The 16,344-nt window shown below is 54.4% G+C and overlaps 2 long non-coding RNA genes across 2 annotated transcripts; both read right to left on the reverse strand.

Moving 5' to 3' along the window:
- Positions 1-1,183: 1,183 nt before the first annotated feature.
- On the reverse strand, positions 1,184-5,653 carry LOC141733910 (uncharacterized). The gene is made up of 4 exons (XR_012584411.1): positions 5,490-5,653; positions 4,014-4,166; positions 3,279-3,610; positions 1,184-3,227 (listed from the first exon to the last, which is right to left on the reverse strand). It is a non-coding gene; the product is annotated as an uncharacterized LOC141733910 (long non-coding RNA).
- A 2,675-nt stretch (positions 5,654-8,328) lies between these two features.
- Positions 8,329-12,235, reverse strand: LOC141733909 (uncharacterized). Its single transcript, XR_012584410.1, has 4 exons — positions 12,121-12,235; positions 11,312-11,416; positions 10,584-10,747; positions 8,329-9,735 (listed from the first exon to the last, which is right to left on the reverse strand). It is a non-coding gene; the product is annotated as an uncharacterized LOC141733909 (long non-coding RNA).
- Between the last annotated feature and the right edge of the window lie 4,109 nt (positions 12,236-16,344).

The following is a 16,344-nucleotide window of genomic DNA, read 5'->3' on the forward strand; positions in this document are numbered from 1 at the left end:
GCGGGCGGCTCGGGGGGCTCTGCCCTTCCCTGGGGATGGCTGGACTCCGGGCTGGAAGATGCTCCCGACTCCCAGGCAGTTCCCTTCAGGGTTCTGTCCGTGTTGGAGGCAGGGCCGAGGCCAGGAGCTCTCCAGGTCTCCTCCCAAGGCAGCTCCAGGGGTGTTTTGGCTCCTCTGGAGACGGTTGAATTCTCAGGTAGCAGCCCTGGACTCCTTGTACCTTGCTACCCAAGGCGTTTTGTCCGTGCTGGAGGCTGGTCCCTGCTCTGTACCCTGACAGGACTCCTCCAAGCGGCTTTGGAGTGTTTTGCCCTTCCCTGGAAATGGCTGAAGTCCTGGAGAGCGGACGCATGCGACTCCCAGGGGGGTACCTGAATGGTTATGTCCATGTTGGAGGCAGGTCCATGCCCGGCATCTCCCCAGGACCATGCCCGGCATCTCCCCAGGACCTCTCCCATGGATCCCCAGGGGGTGTTTTGGCTCCTCCAGAAATGGCTGGATTCTCAGGTAGCATTCCCCAACTCCTCCAAGGTTTCTCCCCAGGGTGTTTTCTCCATGCTGGAGGCAGGTCCATGCTCTGCACCCTGCTAGGCCTCCTCCAAGGCAGCTTTGGAGTGTTTTGTCGTTCCCTGGATACGGCTGAAGTCCTGGATATAAGATGCATGTGACTCCTAGATAGTTGCCTGAAGAATATTCTTCATGTGTGAGACAGGTCCATGCCGAGGAGCTCCCCAGGTCTCCTCCCAAGGCAGCTCCAGGGGCGTTGTGGCTCCTCCGGCGATGGATGAATTCTCAGGTAGCAGCCCCGGAGTGCTAAGGTGGCCCCCCAAGGTGTTTTGTCCATGTTGAGGAAGGTCCATGCTCCGTACCGTGCCATGCCATGCTGTGCGCCGCTCGCCCTGGTCCCGGGCTGGCTCCTGCATGGGCGGCTGTGCAAACAGCCGGGGGACAAAGGCGGCTCAAGGGCAAGAATTTCTAACTATTACAGCAAAACTTCATTTAGGCCAGCATTTCACCGCCGTTTAATTCACTGTCCCTGCAGATCGGACTGCAGAAATAAGGGCAAAAGTCCTGTAAGCAACGCCCAGAGTGGGGCTGGGACAGAGGGCAGCAACGGGGCCACAGGGAAACACCGTAACAGTCAAACACTTCTTCTTCTTCTTTTTTTTTTTTTTTTTTTTTACAGTTTCAGGATAATCTAAAAGTTCAAGCGGCCATACACGTCACAGATTGCATCACCAAGAAGAGTTCCACGCTCACCCCAGAACTATCTGGAAACAGTAAGATCTTACACAAGAAATAAAAAAGTGCCAAAATGACATTGCTGTCCTACGTGCCACAATGCTCTTCGTCCAGGTGCTGCATTGGCTTCTTCCTTCTCGTTGCCACTTGGGCTAACAGATCTCTTCCCGCAGGCCTTCCCCAGCAGCTGGCAGCTCACTGAAGAGCTGGAAGTCCACTACGGAATGCTGTCCTCAGCCACAACCCCATCAGATATGCAGATTTCTGGGTTTTTCCAGTAAAATAGCAAATGAGAGCACGATAATAATTGACCCAAGTTACCCTTCTTCAGTTAAGACAGACAACTCCTCCTCCTTCATACACAGAATTTATGCCTATAACATTATGCCGATAATTTATGACTGCAATTTTAGGATCAATTTTTATTGTTACATAGTTCTTGTTCTGTGTTGCTGAAAGAACAACCCAAAACACTGTATTAGGTTTCTGTTTTAGGAAAAAAATAATAAAATCCACCTTGCATAAATGTCTTCTTCAGCGAATTTTAAATCTCTGTCCTCCAAGCGGAGCTTTGGGAGCTGGGTGCTGAGCAAAGCTCGCAGGACACAGTGCTGGGATGGAGAACTCATTCATCTCACTTTACAAGTGACACGGGAGATAAATCTGCCCTCGCTTTACATTGCTGACTTTTACAGGGCTGCCCTACAGTAATGCAAGGGCAGATGCAGCCGAAAAAATGTAGCCATACAAGCCGTAACTAATCTCAAGCCATAACTAATCAAAAGGACTTACACACATTAAATAAGCTGCACAGAAAGCTACAGATTCTGAGAAATTTTCAGTCCAAATTGGACCTTCCATTGCTTGGTTCTCACTAAAGCAAATGTGAAATAAGTGGAAATAAAAGCATTGAAATATAGGAAAAATCCTCTGATCAGAAGGGGGTTCCCTGCAGGGCCGCACACCACAACCACCCCAGGAGACCTGGGCCCTGCGGGGGTTACTGCAGTTGGTACAAGGCATCTTTGGGCAAGGCGCTTAGAGAAATAAATAGGTCAAAACCCTCTGAGGTTGTAAAACGGTAACAAAACAGAACAAAACATTCCCAAATTGCTTTCAGTGATCTGGGCACAGCCCTGGGAAGACTCTGTCCCACGACGTTCTGCACTGTCCCTGCACAGTGGCACAGTCCCGTCCACCTTCCTGTGGGAGCCAGCGAGTTCCCCATCCCTGTCCAGGGCAGAGGGAAACCTCGGAACATGTGGATACACAGAATCGGGAACTGCTTCCCAAATAATGCTGCCTTGTAAAGCTGGTAAATAGTCCAGCTCCGGGTAATGGTTTCGCTTGCCTGTCATTTTCATGGCAGGGGTTGGACTAGGTGAGCTTTAGAAGTCCCAGCCCAAACCATCCTGTGATTCCACGGTTCTATTCTCATCAAAATAAAGCTAATAAAAACAATAAACCCCTCCATGGGCTAAAAGAGAACACAACGCCCCGGCGCTTCGGCAGCAGCACTCAGCTAATTCTGCAATTCCTGCTCTGAAGCCTAACGACTGTACGCCTAAGCCTGTACCGACGCCTGCAGGGTGCTGGGGTGGCTGAGAGGCCCGCGATATCCCCCACAGCCCCCGTACAACCCCCCAGTGGGATCCCCATTGCCCTGCTCTATGCACCCCTCCTGCCCTATACATCCCCCTCGTCCTGCCCCATACAGTCCCACGGCACAGCCCCCACACCCCCTGCCCTGCACGGCCCCACAGGGTGTCTCCACCGGCCCCACAGCCCTGGGCCCCACAGGGTCCCTCACAAGCCCCAGCCCTCCTGGCCCCACACACCTCCATAGACCCCCCATAGACACCTCTATGGGGTGGCTATGGGGCAGCAGTGCCTACAGGGCCCTTCATGGGGCATCTGTGGGGCAGCTATGGGACAGCAGTGCCTATAGGTCCCTCTATGGGGTGGCTATGGGACAGTGGTGGAGCCTATAGGGCCCTCCATGGGGCATCTGTGGGGCAGCTATGGGACAGCAGTGCCTATAGGTCCCTCTATGGGGTGGCTATGGGACAGTGGTGGAGCCTATAGGGCCCTCCATGGGGCATCTGTGGGGCAGCTATGGGACAGCAGTGCCTACAGGTCCCTCTATGGGGTGGCTATGGGACAGTGGTGGAGCCTATAGGGCCCCCCATGCGGTGGCTATGGGGCGGCTATGGGACAGCAGTGCCTATAGGGCCTTCCATAGGGCGCTGCGGGGCAGCCGAGGGTCCCAGTCGCATGTCTGGGAGAGGAGCTGAGGGCAGAGCCCCAGCATGAGTACAGGGCTCAGCCATCTTCCCCATGGGACGGTGGGAGAACTTCACAGAAGGATCTGAAACACATTTTAAAGGAAACTGCTCATTTTCATAGCACTATATTTAGCAAATAACATTTGCTTCTCAGTTTGTTATTTTTTTCATTCTTTGTTACTTTTAAGTCACATAAGAATTTGAGCAGAGGGAAACATCCATGGGTTGTTACCTCATTTTTATAGTTTGATGTATTGTTTTAAAGATCAACATGAGCAATTTGAAAGGAGTTACAAAAGGATAAAATTGTGTCCCAGTAACAGAAACGATGCCTTTTAAAGCTGTTATATTTAGCAACCGGTTCTATCATACGTAGAGCGAGAGAAGCAATGATAAAATATCTGCTCTGATGAAATGGGAAACTCTCCCAGCACCTGCTGTAGGTGGATAAAGCAAAGGCCACCGTAGGGGGGCTTAAAATTTCACCTGCTGATGGTGCATCATGGTGTGTTCCTTGCAGGCGTCTCTGGGAAGTTGAGCTGCTTTGCTCAGTGAGCCTGATGTTCTCCTTCATGATGTCATTTCCGATTTTTTGGCTTGGCTTTTTCACAATTTTTTGGCTTGAATTTCCATTTTCAGCTGATGAAACCAAATTGAAAATGATGCAAGAAGTCAGTGAGAATTTAGAGATAAATAAAAAAAACCCTTACCCCTAAACAAACAAAACTCCACTCAAAAACTCCAACCTTTTGCAATGGCAGTCCTTCTTGTGCTTAATGTGTGTTGGTTTGATCTCTGATGTTATGTTCTTAAAATATTAATATGAGTATCTTTGTGACTTATGATTTATATTGTTATAAGTCATTGATTTTTGGTTTATATTTAAGAATTAGCCAGGTTATTGAAGAATTACAACATTTGGCTTTAGAGAGCTCTTTCATTTGATAATCTTTATTCAGCAGCATTTAAATAAAGGTGAAGTACTCGATTTTTCTTCCAATTTATGGAAAGGTTGGACCAGATGATCCTTGACGTAAAACGAAATCTCTGTATTTAAAGCTCTCTTTGATTCCGTTCAGATGTGCTTTGTGCCCCCAGGGAGCAGAGTCCCCCTGGTTCCCCTCCAGCAGGATCCCCCCCACACTGATGGACCACCAGGTTTTGACGAGCAGCAGAAAATTATACTTTAGTTGAATACTTTGTTGTTATGTGTCTGTTCTGAAATGACAGAGAACTTGTTTTGTAGAAGTTGTTCAAGATCTCCGAATCCCTGCCATTCTCTCCATGTCTGATTTTCCAGTCACGTTGTGATTTTTAAAAAAAGTGCTAACACAAGAAGATATGCTGTCCTTACCTGCTTTATCTGAAATGATCTTGTTTGGCACATGATACTGAAACATAAATACGCATTCCAGCCCTGTTTAATGTCTTTGGACATTTTTAAGCAAGCTTTATGCAGAGCTACACCAAACAGGTGCTGGATGCTGCAAGCTGTGCAATTTTGGTTGAGTTATAGGTGGAATTTCCTCTCTAGTGTTCTGTTTTTTTTTTTTTCTGTTCAGGTTAACGTAGTGGAATAACAGATTTAGAGCTTGAGTAACTATTATAAAAAAAATTAAAAGGCATAATCCTTGTTCGTGCGTATAAGCAAGCGAGCAGATGGGTTTGCGCTCGGGATGGCCCTGCCCCAGGTGCAGGACCTTGCACTCGGCCTGGCCCAGCCTCGGGAGGTCGCCACGGCCCCACCTCTGCAGCCCGTCGCTCTGGGGGGCATGTTTTGGTGTTGAAGGGACACCAGAGGAACTCGGCAAGCAACGGGGCACGGCAGCATCTTATAGCTGTGGGGAGAACGTTTTGTTCTTAGTTCATAGTTTTGTTCATAGTCAGGCCGTATGACAAGGAACTTGGGAAAAGACAAGCTTGAAGCCTATCACTCGCCATTGTCACATCAATGTAACTTACGTTTTCATGATTCTTCATTTTAATTAAATCTTCCCGCAGTGCACAGAACAAAATATTCAAGTAAATACCATCTTTTTTCCCTCCTAAGAGCGCAGAACGCCTCACAACCCACCTATTAACCCGCCCCCGGCGCCGCTCCGCGCCGCGCCGCACCTCCCCGCCGCAAAATGGCGGCCCCGCAGCTGCCGCGCACCGCCCTCCTGATTGGCCGTGCGTGAAAGGCTCCGCCCAGAGGCTGCGTTACGAATGGCCGGCTGCTTGCGGTCGCTAAGGCAACCGCCCCTCCCTCAGCTCCTATTGGCCGAGCGGCTGGGAGCGGCGGCGCTGATTGGCGGCGGCCCGAGGGGGGGCGGGGCGCGGCGGATCCCGGCTGCTGACAGAAATGGCAGCTTCTTGCGGCGGTGGAGCCCCGGCGGGGAGGGCAGCGCTGCCGCCCGGCCGGGGCCGCGTGTGAGCCGCTTCCCCGGGCGCTCCCCGCTGGCGGGCGGGAGGGACGGTTTGTGAGGGGAAGGGCACCCCGCTGTGGGGGCAGCCCCGGGCCTCCTCCCAAGGCGCCGAGCGGAGCTTCGAGCCCCGGGAAGCGCCGTGCGGAAGCGGCCGCCCGGCGGAACAGCGACGGGCCGGGGGTGCTGCCGCCCCGCTGATAGAGCGGGCTGAGTATAACCCTTGTCTATTTATATTGGAATCGGGATCGATAGCCGTTGTTAGTGTTATTAATCATTTAGCCCTCTCCCATTAAATCTGTTTACGCTTCAACCCTCGGGTTTCCTTGTTTTGCCCCAGCTCCCCTTCCCGGGTGGGGAGGGGCCATCGGGGGATGGCAGCATTGTCTGAACGGCAGTAAATCGTTGCGGGCTCCTCAAACCGGGCCCTCCCCATCCCCTGGGCAGTGAATGACCGCGTGCAGCCGCCAGCGACTCTGGTTAAACCGCTGCCGCGTTTACTGTCAAGCTTTGTTAAACCGTGGCTTTATGTCAATAAATCTATCGCTGCTTCTCTCCTACGAGCGACGCGCATCGCTCCCTCCGCGACAGCGGGTGCCCCCGGGGGGGCGCGGGTCCCGCGGGCTGGCGAGGGCCCGGTGGCTGCTCGGAGCCCGGCCCCGGCAGAGCAGCAGCCGCTGCCCGAGCACTCGTCCCGCCCCGGAGCCGCACACCCCCACCCGCCTCGGTCACCGCGGGACCGGGGTCCGCTCGCAGCGGGTGACGCCCAGGGCCGGCGGTGCTCCCCCCTCCTCTGGGCTCAAGCCCGGGTTTCCCGCAGCAGAGCATCAGGCGTCAAATGTTATAAGTAATTTAATTGTCAGGTAGAGCAGCAGGGTCAGCCCGGGCTGGGCGCCTCCAGAGAGCGACCAAGGATGAAGAAACCCCCGGGTGACTGTCCCCTGCCATCTCCCCCTGCCCCTCACACACCTTCACCTCTCAGCCCAGTGGCGATTTTTGGTCTGGGACCTTTAACACCTCCTGGATTGTGTCTCCCGGTCCTGGATGGTGCCTGCTCCCATCTCCTGGATTCGCTGTCGCTGCTGAGGGACAGAGCCTCCCCATCTCCTGCTCCGTGCTCCTGTGCACCTGTGCTTGCTGGCGGAACGCAGGGAACTGGAAAATCCCAGACTTAGGGAGAACCCCACCAAAACCTCAGTGCAGTATTGACTTTCCCTCTAAAATACTCAGCACTGCACGGGCTGCCAGGAAAACTGCCCTATAGGCACCACGGTCCCACAAGGGCCCTGCAGGCATGGCTGGTTGTCCTGCCAGGGGCTGGAGCAGCTGAGGTTCTGCTCAGGGAGGCTCTTGCTGGGACTCGCTGCTCTGGCAGCCAGGGGCAGCTGAGGGAGTTGATTGCCCCACAGAGAGGTGGCACCTGCAGGGAGGGACAGGAGGTGACCCCAAACTGGCCAGCAGGGTGTTCCATCCCATCTGCCACGCTCAGGGTAAAGCTGAGGGATCAGGGGACTCTTCAATGGCTCTTTCTTCAGGAGGACCCTGGATCTGCCCTTGATCCCAATCCGTGCTTCCAGAATCCAGTTCCCATCTGTCCCCAGGTCCAGTCTGGGCCTTCTCCAGTGCCTACCAGTGACATCTTCCTGGGAACTTGATACCGTTTTTTTAATATATATATATATAATTATACCCTTTTTATTTTATTATTAATATTTCATTAAAGTATTTATTTTTTTCTAAACTCTTTCTCTCTTTCCTCCTCTCCATGGAGCAAGAGGTGGGGGAGAGCATCTGTCATCTCATCATTGGCCCAAACCGCGACAGATTAATTGGCACCCAACATGGGTATCAAAGAGCTTGGGGATGGAAACCTTTTGGGCTGTTTAAAAACTGAATGCCCTTCCCCTGCTGGCACCGGCTGCTCCAGTCCTGACAAGGAGCACGGTCACTGCTCTGAACCCGAGAACAGTGACAGCAGCTCCCACGGCTCCTCCAACTCCAGCAGAACCAGCACAAGTTGCGCTCGTGACCAGGAAACAGAAGAGGACATCAGCTCCTTCCCCTGCCCCTTACAACAGCAACCAGCCCAAGCCGGACAATGTGGGAGAGGGTTCTTCTGACAAAGATGAAGGAGGGTCCCGAGAGGGTCCTTCTTAGGCAGTGTTGACCCCGAGGACAACTCATACACTGCAATAATCGTTAAGTCCTTCTCTATAAAGGATTTGCAAAAAATGAGGAATGACTTCAGTTGTCACTTATCTCCTGGCTGCTGCGAGGCTGGGACAATGGGGCTAATGTCATAGGCTCAGAAGGCAGAGGCCAAACAGCTGGGAAACCTGGACAGAGAGAGGCATCGATAACGCAACTGGGAGAAAGATAAACACTCTCAGTCTCTGGAGGCGATTCATGTCAGCTGTAAAGGTCAGGTTTGCCCAAGCAAATGGACCATCATGGAAAAGTCATAGAATCTTCATGGTTGGAAAGGACCTTTGAGATCATCGAGTCCAACCATATACACACAAAACCACCCCTACCATCTCTGTCACTAGAGCATGCCCTGAAGTACCAAATCTTAAATTGGTTTCTTAAATACCTCGAGGGATGGTGACACAACCCCCTCCCTGGGCAGGCTCTTCCAGTGACTGACCACTCTTGCAGTAAAGTAATTCTTCCTAATATCTAACCTAAACCTCCCCTGCTGCAGCTTCAGACCATTTCCTCTGGTCCTGTCATTATCCACCTGGGAGAAGAGGCCACCACCCACCTCTCTCCACCCTCCTTTCAGGTGGTTGTAGAGGGCAATGAGGTCTCCCCTCAGCCTCCTCTTCTCCAAGCTCAACGTGCCCAGCTCCCTCAGCCTCTCCCCACATGCCCTGGTCTCCAGAGCCCTCACCAGCCTGGTCACTCTCCTCTGGACACGCTCCAGCACCTCAATGTCCCTCCTGTACAGAGGTATTACAAATAGGTATTAAGTACGTAAGGGAACTGACTGTATCACAGCTAGTTTTGGTGACGGTGACTAAGTGTAGACCCCAATGAAATGCTCTGCAAAGCATCTTTGCTGAGGAGTTTGTGCAGCGCGTGCCATCAGTGTGTTCCCACATATTGTCACCAACAGTTTGGGGAGGATCTGATGCTGATGCACCAACTGTAAATGCAGTGGCCAACAGCGTACAGCATTATGAAGAGTCTCTCTTGTCCTCTCACCGTGGGTGGTCTGGGGCAATCCGGGTGCAGGACTCCAACTCCGGCCCCAGTCCCTGCCAGCAGCACAGCCACCATCCACACCCGGCGAGGGGATGTGACAGCCGGGCTCCTCCTGTGCTGGTGGGCACTTGGGTCCCCACGGGGTAGCACCTTGGGACTCACCTACTGCAAGTAACAGCCTGATTCACCTGTCCAAAGTCTCTGGGAAGCCTTGCCTGGGCAGGGGAGAGCTTGGCTCCAGTGCCATGCAGCTCTGTCTCATGCATGGCTGTTTGTGATAGCTCCTGCTGCAGCTCCTCAGGTTTCTCTTCCTGTGCGGAGCCAGATGTGTTTGTGAAGCCCCTCCGGGCTTTGCTTCCCAGGCAGGAACAGCTGGGGCTGCAGCAGGACCCTGCAATGCTCCTTCCCTGGCAAACATCATTCTCGCTGCCTGTTGTTCCAAAATTAATCTTATTTACTTGTGCCCCCCTGCTCCCTGACCATTTAGACCCCTGTGCAGCTCCTCAGGTGGTTACCGATGTGGCATTCCTCCAGCAGTGACTTGATCTCAGCAATTTTATCCAGCACCTTGTGTAGGGATGCTGCCAAAGAACCCCCTAAAATAGTAAGAATTTGGGAAAATTAGCAAAAATAGGGTGCTGGGGGAGAAAAAAGGGGGATTGTGAAGTAAAAACGGGGCTTCAGGGTCAAAACTTGGAGATCTGGGGTTAAAAAGAGGAGCTTGAAGGTAAACATGGAGATTTTTTGAGTAAGGAGGAGCCTACTTGCACCCAGCCTCTGTGTTGTCTTTGGCTGTGGTGTAGAGTGCCCACAGCTTAGTCTGGTCATGGAAGACTGAGGGGGCAGAGGTGCTTAGAGGGGATAGGAGAAGGCTGAAACCCCTGGTGCCCCCCCCTCGTCCCCTCACTCTTATTCTCCGCCTGCATCTGCTTGTGTGCTTTCTGGACGCTGACCAGGTTGTGCTCGCTGGGGGAGCAATCCTCCTGCTGGGAACGAGGGGGGAGAGTGGTGAGGGTGAACTGGAGGTGGGTCTTCGCCCGCCCCCCAGCCTCAACCCCATTAGCTGCGTCTGCTTGATGAGCTGGGGCAGTTCCCCCAGCAGCTCCGGGATGCGGGAGCCAGCCTAGACCAGCACCATGGCGGCGGGCAAGGGCCTCAGCCGCTAGCAGGGGATGTTTACAAAATGGCGGCGGCCCCGTCAGAGATACGGGACGGCCCCATCACCCCCACTGCGCATGCGCCCCCCCCCCGGCCCTGTCACACATTAACCCCTCGCCGCGCTGCCCCCTGGGCATCCTCATCGCCTCGGCTCCCTGATTGGCCCGCACTCCGCGCCATCGCTCCCGATTGGCTTAGACCGCCTGACACGTCTTTCCCATTGGCCACCGCCGCACAGGCGGTCCCCTCCTCCCCGGTAAACGATCCAGTAGCGCCATTTTCTTACCGGCCGTACATGAGTTCTGTTCTCATCCTGCCGCACCGCAAGGAGCGGCCAGCGCGACCTCAGCCCGGTTCCTCTGTGGGGTCTCTTCGGGGTAGCCCGGCCCCCGCAGCCCTTCAACCGTCCGTACAGCCGCTGGTACAGACTCGGGATTCGGTATATCTGTACTGCAATAATAAATAAAAGGAAAATGAAAACAAATGGCTTAGAGTCCCATTCCTGGGCGTTGACATCCATGCAAGCTGAATAATCTAAAGAATTAAGATGTCTAAGATGCAAACATAGTGTGTTAACAGCTTTGTGTAAACTGAAGGCTGAACCCCCACGGGGTTCTAGACCGTTGTGGGGGGGCATTTGAGGGGGTCTCCAAGGGAAAACTGAGGTGCCCCATGGATTTGGGGTGCCCTCGGGGGAGGTTATGGGGTGTCCCCATGGATTTTGGGGTGCCCAAGGGACACTTTAGGGTGCCCCGGTGAGGACTTTGATGCACGCCCATAAATTCCTCCCCCCCCCCCGCCCCAGCCCGGCGCATCTTCGGGGGTTTCAGGGTGCTGCGGACCCCAGAGCACGCCGAATCTTCTTCGCCTTCATGGAGGGACCATCCCCTCTCCCCAGGATGCCTGCGCCCTCCCCAAGATCCCCCCAAAATGTTAGGGCCCCCTCAATAATGGGGTTTCCCCGCCAGGGATAAGCCCAAAGCCGCCCCAGTCCGTGCGTATGGCGACAGTTACCTCTGCTCCTGCGGCACCCGTACGGGCTTGAATTCCATGAAAAACCTCAGGAATAAGCGTCGCATTTCTTCAAAAAGGAACCACGCTACCAAGACAGGGAAGGCTCTAGGGGGGTATAAAAGCAGAAATCAAACGTTATAAAGGTTTAAGCGCAACCCGTCTCCGTCGCGATGTGTTTCCGCTTCTCCGTGAGAGAAAAGCGAGTAAAAACACAGCATAAGAGAGACAAAAGCGACAAAAGAGAAAGATAAATCAAAAAATACACTAAATAAAGATTTAAAAAATATGTATTACTAATGTTTCTGAAGGGGCTGGAGAGGGGCCACGTGGATGGGGGGGGAGGAAGAGCAAAGCAGAGGTAAAAGAGTCCCCAAATTCACATTAAAAGGACGAAAACTAATTTAAAATAAAACAACTTGATTTTTAAAAGGTTAAAATAAACGAAAAATAAAGACATAAGCAGAAAAAACGAGGTTTATGGAGCCGGGACCGCCCACCCGCTATTTCCCGACGACGGCTCCACCCGCCGGGAGCGGGCGCCAGCGCCGGGCCCGGAGCCCGCCAGGACCCCTCCGGACTCCACTTCTGACCCCTCCCGAAGCCCCTGTATGACCCCCCAAAATCCGGCGGAGCCACGAAACGTGCCCCCCAGGCGAAGAAGGAGCCACTATCGCTGCTCTGCGACGCCGCTAAAACCCCGATCGCCCGCAGCTGGCGGCGACGGGGGGAACGCGGGTCGGGACACCCCCACGCCGCCCCGTCCCGTCCCGTCCCGTCCCGTCCCGTCGCTTGCCCCCCCACCCCGTTACCGCTGCGATCCGCTCCCTACGCCGTCCCGCCACAGAGTACTGTGCCGTGCCGTGCCGTGCCGTGCCGTGCCTCGCCCCCAGCCCTCCCATTGGTCGCTGGACCGGGCGGAGCGTGACCTCACATTCCTACCGGAAGCGCAACGACGCGCGGGAGAATACGTGGGGGCGGGATTATGCAAATGAAAGAGTTGGCGGGGCCGGAAGAGCGCGAGCGGGGCTGCGCTTGCTGAGGCCGGCTCTGAGGCGAGCGGGAAAGGGCGGTTTTGAGGCTGAGGGCGCCAGGAAAGCCCAGAGCCCTGTAAGAAAAATCTAAGCGTTTTTGCAGAGGAACAGCTTGGCCAGTCTGCCAAGGGATACTCATCCCTTAGACAAAGGAGAAACCAGTCTATGCCGTATCGGCGGCTTAAAAGGAGGATGAATGTTTAACTGAGACCAGCTACTGTGGGCAATAATACCAAAAAAGGGAAGAAATAAAGGTGAAGTAAGGGGTTTAGGAGGGGTGCTGGGGAGAAGTAAACAGAGGCGGAGCGAACGGAAGTAGTTTGAGGTGAATCGGACAGGCTGTAAACCCTGGAGTACCTAGCCAGTGGGGAAACGGGAGGGAAACTTTGGCTGGGAATAGGGAATAAAAAGAAGTTATTTCAGGAACTCGGGTGTGCCTGCTTGCTGGGACACCTGTTCTTGCAAGACCCGCTATTAGCAGTATATTTTACACATTCTACCCAAGCATTCATGTCTCCATATCCTGTTTCTATTTCAAAAGTTTGCTTCGAATCTTCAGTTTATCTAATTGTTACTACCTTTGGGTCAGTTTGTGGTTTCCATTTTTCCACTATAGTGGATCAGTGGTCCCACTTCCTTCTTTACTACAGTTTTGTTCTTGTTTCCTGTCCTGGTTGGAGGTCAAACAGAACGAAGTTTCTGATTTGTAATTTCGCTTTTTAGCTGGGCCTCTTCTAACTGACTAAACTCTGAAATTAACGGCGTGTTGTTCGGAAACCGTTCACTCTCAGAGTGATAAGACCTGATTATACCAAGGGACGGTGCGCACAGAGGCTCCTGCTTGTAGTTATTGCTGGAAGAACCAGGGTTGGCTAACTGCGCTGCTTGCCCCGTTGGAGGGTGGGAAGCGGAGAAGCGCAGAGGGGTCCCACCTGCAGGGAGGAGCCGAGGGGACAGGTGACCCCAAACTGACCAACAGGGTGTTCCATCCCATCTGCACCACGCTCAGTGTAAAAGCTGAGGGATCAAAGGGGCAAAGGGGGCTCTGGCTCGCTCTTTCTTCAATGGCCGACGGCTGAGGAGGACCCTGTCTGTCCGTCTGCCTTTGATCCCGATCCCAGCACTCCTGACTCTAGTTCCGGAACTCAGCTCCGGTCCGTCGCTGACTCCAGTCTGGGGCTTTCCCTGTGTCTGCTGGTGACTCGATCGTCATCCTGGGAGCTGGATACGGTTTTGCATATATTGTGTACTTTTTTCCTTTAATTGTTATTATTCTATTATTATCTACTATTTTCTTATATTATTATTTTCATTAAAGTCGTTTAGTTGTTTTTCTGAACTCGTAAATCTCCTTATCTCTTTGTCTCCCCTCTGAGGAGAGAGAGGGGGCGAAGGGCCATCTGTCGTTCTGATCGGCCAATCCGGCCAAAACCACGACACGGCCCCAACGCCGAACCCCGGGGAACGCCGCTCGTGACCGGCCGCCGACTGGATTTAACTCCCTTCACCAGTTTGCAGAGTTTGGCACTGAACCGGATGGGGGAATTGCCTTCTGGCGCTCAGGCGTTGCCGGCTGCCGAGGGCGGCGGGCTGCGGTGCTTCGGCACAGGCTCTGCTTCCCACGGCGCGTTGCTCCAGAGGGAATGCCGGATTAACAGCTCAGGCTAAAGCACGGACTTTCCGAGCAGGAAGGGACCTCTAGAGATCACCCAGTCCCACCCCCCTGCCGGAGCAGGGTGGCCCAGAGCACGTCGCTCAGGGCTGCATCCAGGCGGGTCTCGAAAGCCCCCAGAGAAGGGGACTCCACACCCTCCCCGGGCAGCCTGTTCCGGGGCTCCGTCACCCTCGCCGTAAAGAAGTTTTTTCTCATATTTGATGGCGGACGCTTGTTCCAGCTTTATTAAAATCAAAGAATTCTTCAAATATACCGCCCTTTGCCAGAGGCTGATTGTCACCTGGCCAGGGCTCAGCAAAGCCAGCAGCACAGCGACCGCAGGCTCCAGCCTGACGGTGGCTGTTTCCTTGGTCTTTCCAGGTTCAGCAAGGTCTGAGCTGCCAGGGACTGGACCGACGGTTCTGTGTCTTTCACCAAGGGCTTGAGGGCTGTGAGAGAAAGAAAGAGAGCAGTGGTGAAACCCCGCTGTCCGCAGAGACATCCCCCCCCGCCCCCGCCATGCCAGCCCCGTCCGTCTCTTTCTCTGGCCAGGAGGAGCAGCTGAAAGCTGATGCTGAGGAACGCCCGCTGTGCCCCAACGTGTTCCTCTACTCCTGAAGCTCCTCTTGGATAGATCGGATCCATGGGCCAACGCTAACGGGATGAGGTTCAACCAGGCCAAGTGCCGCGTCCTGCCCTTGGGCCACAACAACCCCATGGACACGACAGGCCGGGGGCAGTGTGGCTGGAGAGCTGCGAGGCAGAAACGGACCTGGGGGTTCTCATTGACAAGCGGCTGAACATGAGCCAGCAGTGTGCCCAGGTGGCCAAAAGGGCCAACGGCATCCTGGCTCGTATTTAGAAATAGTGTGACCAGCAGAAGGAGGGAGGTGATTGTCCCCCTGTACTCAGCACTGGTGAGGCCACACCTGGAGTATTGTGTCCAGTTCTGGGCACCTCAATACGAGAGAGATCATAGAACCATAGAACCATAGGGTGGGAAGGGACCTCTGGAGATCATCTCCTCCAACCCGCGGCCAGAGCAGGGTGACCCACAGCAGGTGGCACAGGAACGCGTCCAGGCGGGGTTGGAATGTCTCCGGAGACGGAGACTCCCCCACCTCTCTGGGCAGCCTGTGCCAGGGCTCTGCCACCCTCACAGCAAAGAAGTTCCTCCTCATGTTTAGCTGGAACTTCCCACGCTCAAGTTTGTGCCCGTTGTCCCTTGTCCTGTCCCCAGGCACCACTGAGAAGAGCCTGGCCCCATCCTCCTGACACCCCCCCTTTCAGTATTTAGAAGCGCTGATAAGGTCCCCCCTCAGCCGTCTTTTTTCCAGACTGAAGAGCCCCAAATCCCTCAGCCTTTCTCCATCAGAGAGATGTTCCAGCCCCTCAGCATCCCAGTAGCCCTTTGCTGTCCCCTCTCCAGCAGTTCCCTGTCCCTCTTGACCCGGGGAGCCCAGAACTGGACCCAGCGCTCCAGGTGTGGCCTCCCCAAGGCAGATTCGAGGGGGAGGAGGACCTCCCTCCACCTGCTGGCCACGCTCTTCTCGATGCCCCCCAGGATGCCATTGGCCTTCTTGGCCACCAGGGCCCATCGCTGGCTCATGGGCATCCCGTCATCCCCCAGCACTCCCAGGTCTCTTTCCACCTCCATATCGAGGTGCTGGAGCGAGGGCAGAGGAGGGCACCGAAGCTGGTGAAGGGCCTGGAGAATAAATCTGATGAGGAGCGATTGAAGGAGCTGGGACTGTTGAGTTTGAGGAAGAGGAGGCTGAGGGGAGACCTCATCGCTCTCTACAACTAACTACTCGAAAGGCCATTGTAGAGAGGTTGGGGCTGGTCTCTTCTCACAGGTCATTAGCGATAGAACAAGAGGGAATGGCTTCAAGCTGCAGCAGGGGAGGTTTAGGCTGGACATTAGGGAAAAATTCTTCGCAGAAAGAGTGGTCGGACACTGGAATAGGCTGCCCGGGGCGGTGGTGGAGTCGCCATCCCTGGATGTGTTTAAGAGCCATTTTAGGTGTGGCGTTGGGGGATGTGGTGTAGGGGAGAACTCTGGAGAGTGGGGGCCGATGGTTGGCCTCGATGATCCCAAGGGTCTTTTCCCAACCGGAGTGATTCTACGACGATTCCATGAAGCGGTTTCCTGCAGCGGGGCCAGGGATGGCAGCCCCCTGCCCAGGCTCCCTCCCCTGCCCCGCCAGCCCCGGCCAGCACAGCGCCGCCCCTCACTCACCGTTGCAGATATCCTGCAGCTTCTTCCTATCTCGGTCCCTCAGGGGCTGCGCGCCAAGCCCTAGGCACAGAGCGCCCGTCAGACCCCCTGCTCCCCGGCACGCCCCGGC

The sequence above is a fragment of the Larus michahellis genome, chromosome 22, assembly GCF_964199755.1.
Source record: "Larus michahellis chromosome 22, bLarMic1.1, whole genome shotgun sequence".
Lineage (NCBI taxonomy): Eukaryota > Metazoa > Chordata > Aves > Charadriiformes > Laridae > Larus > Larus michahellis.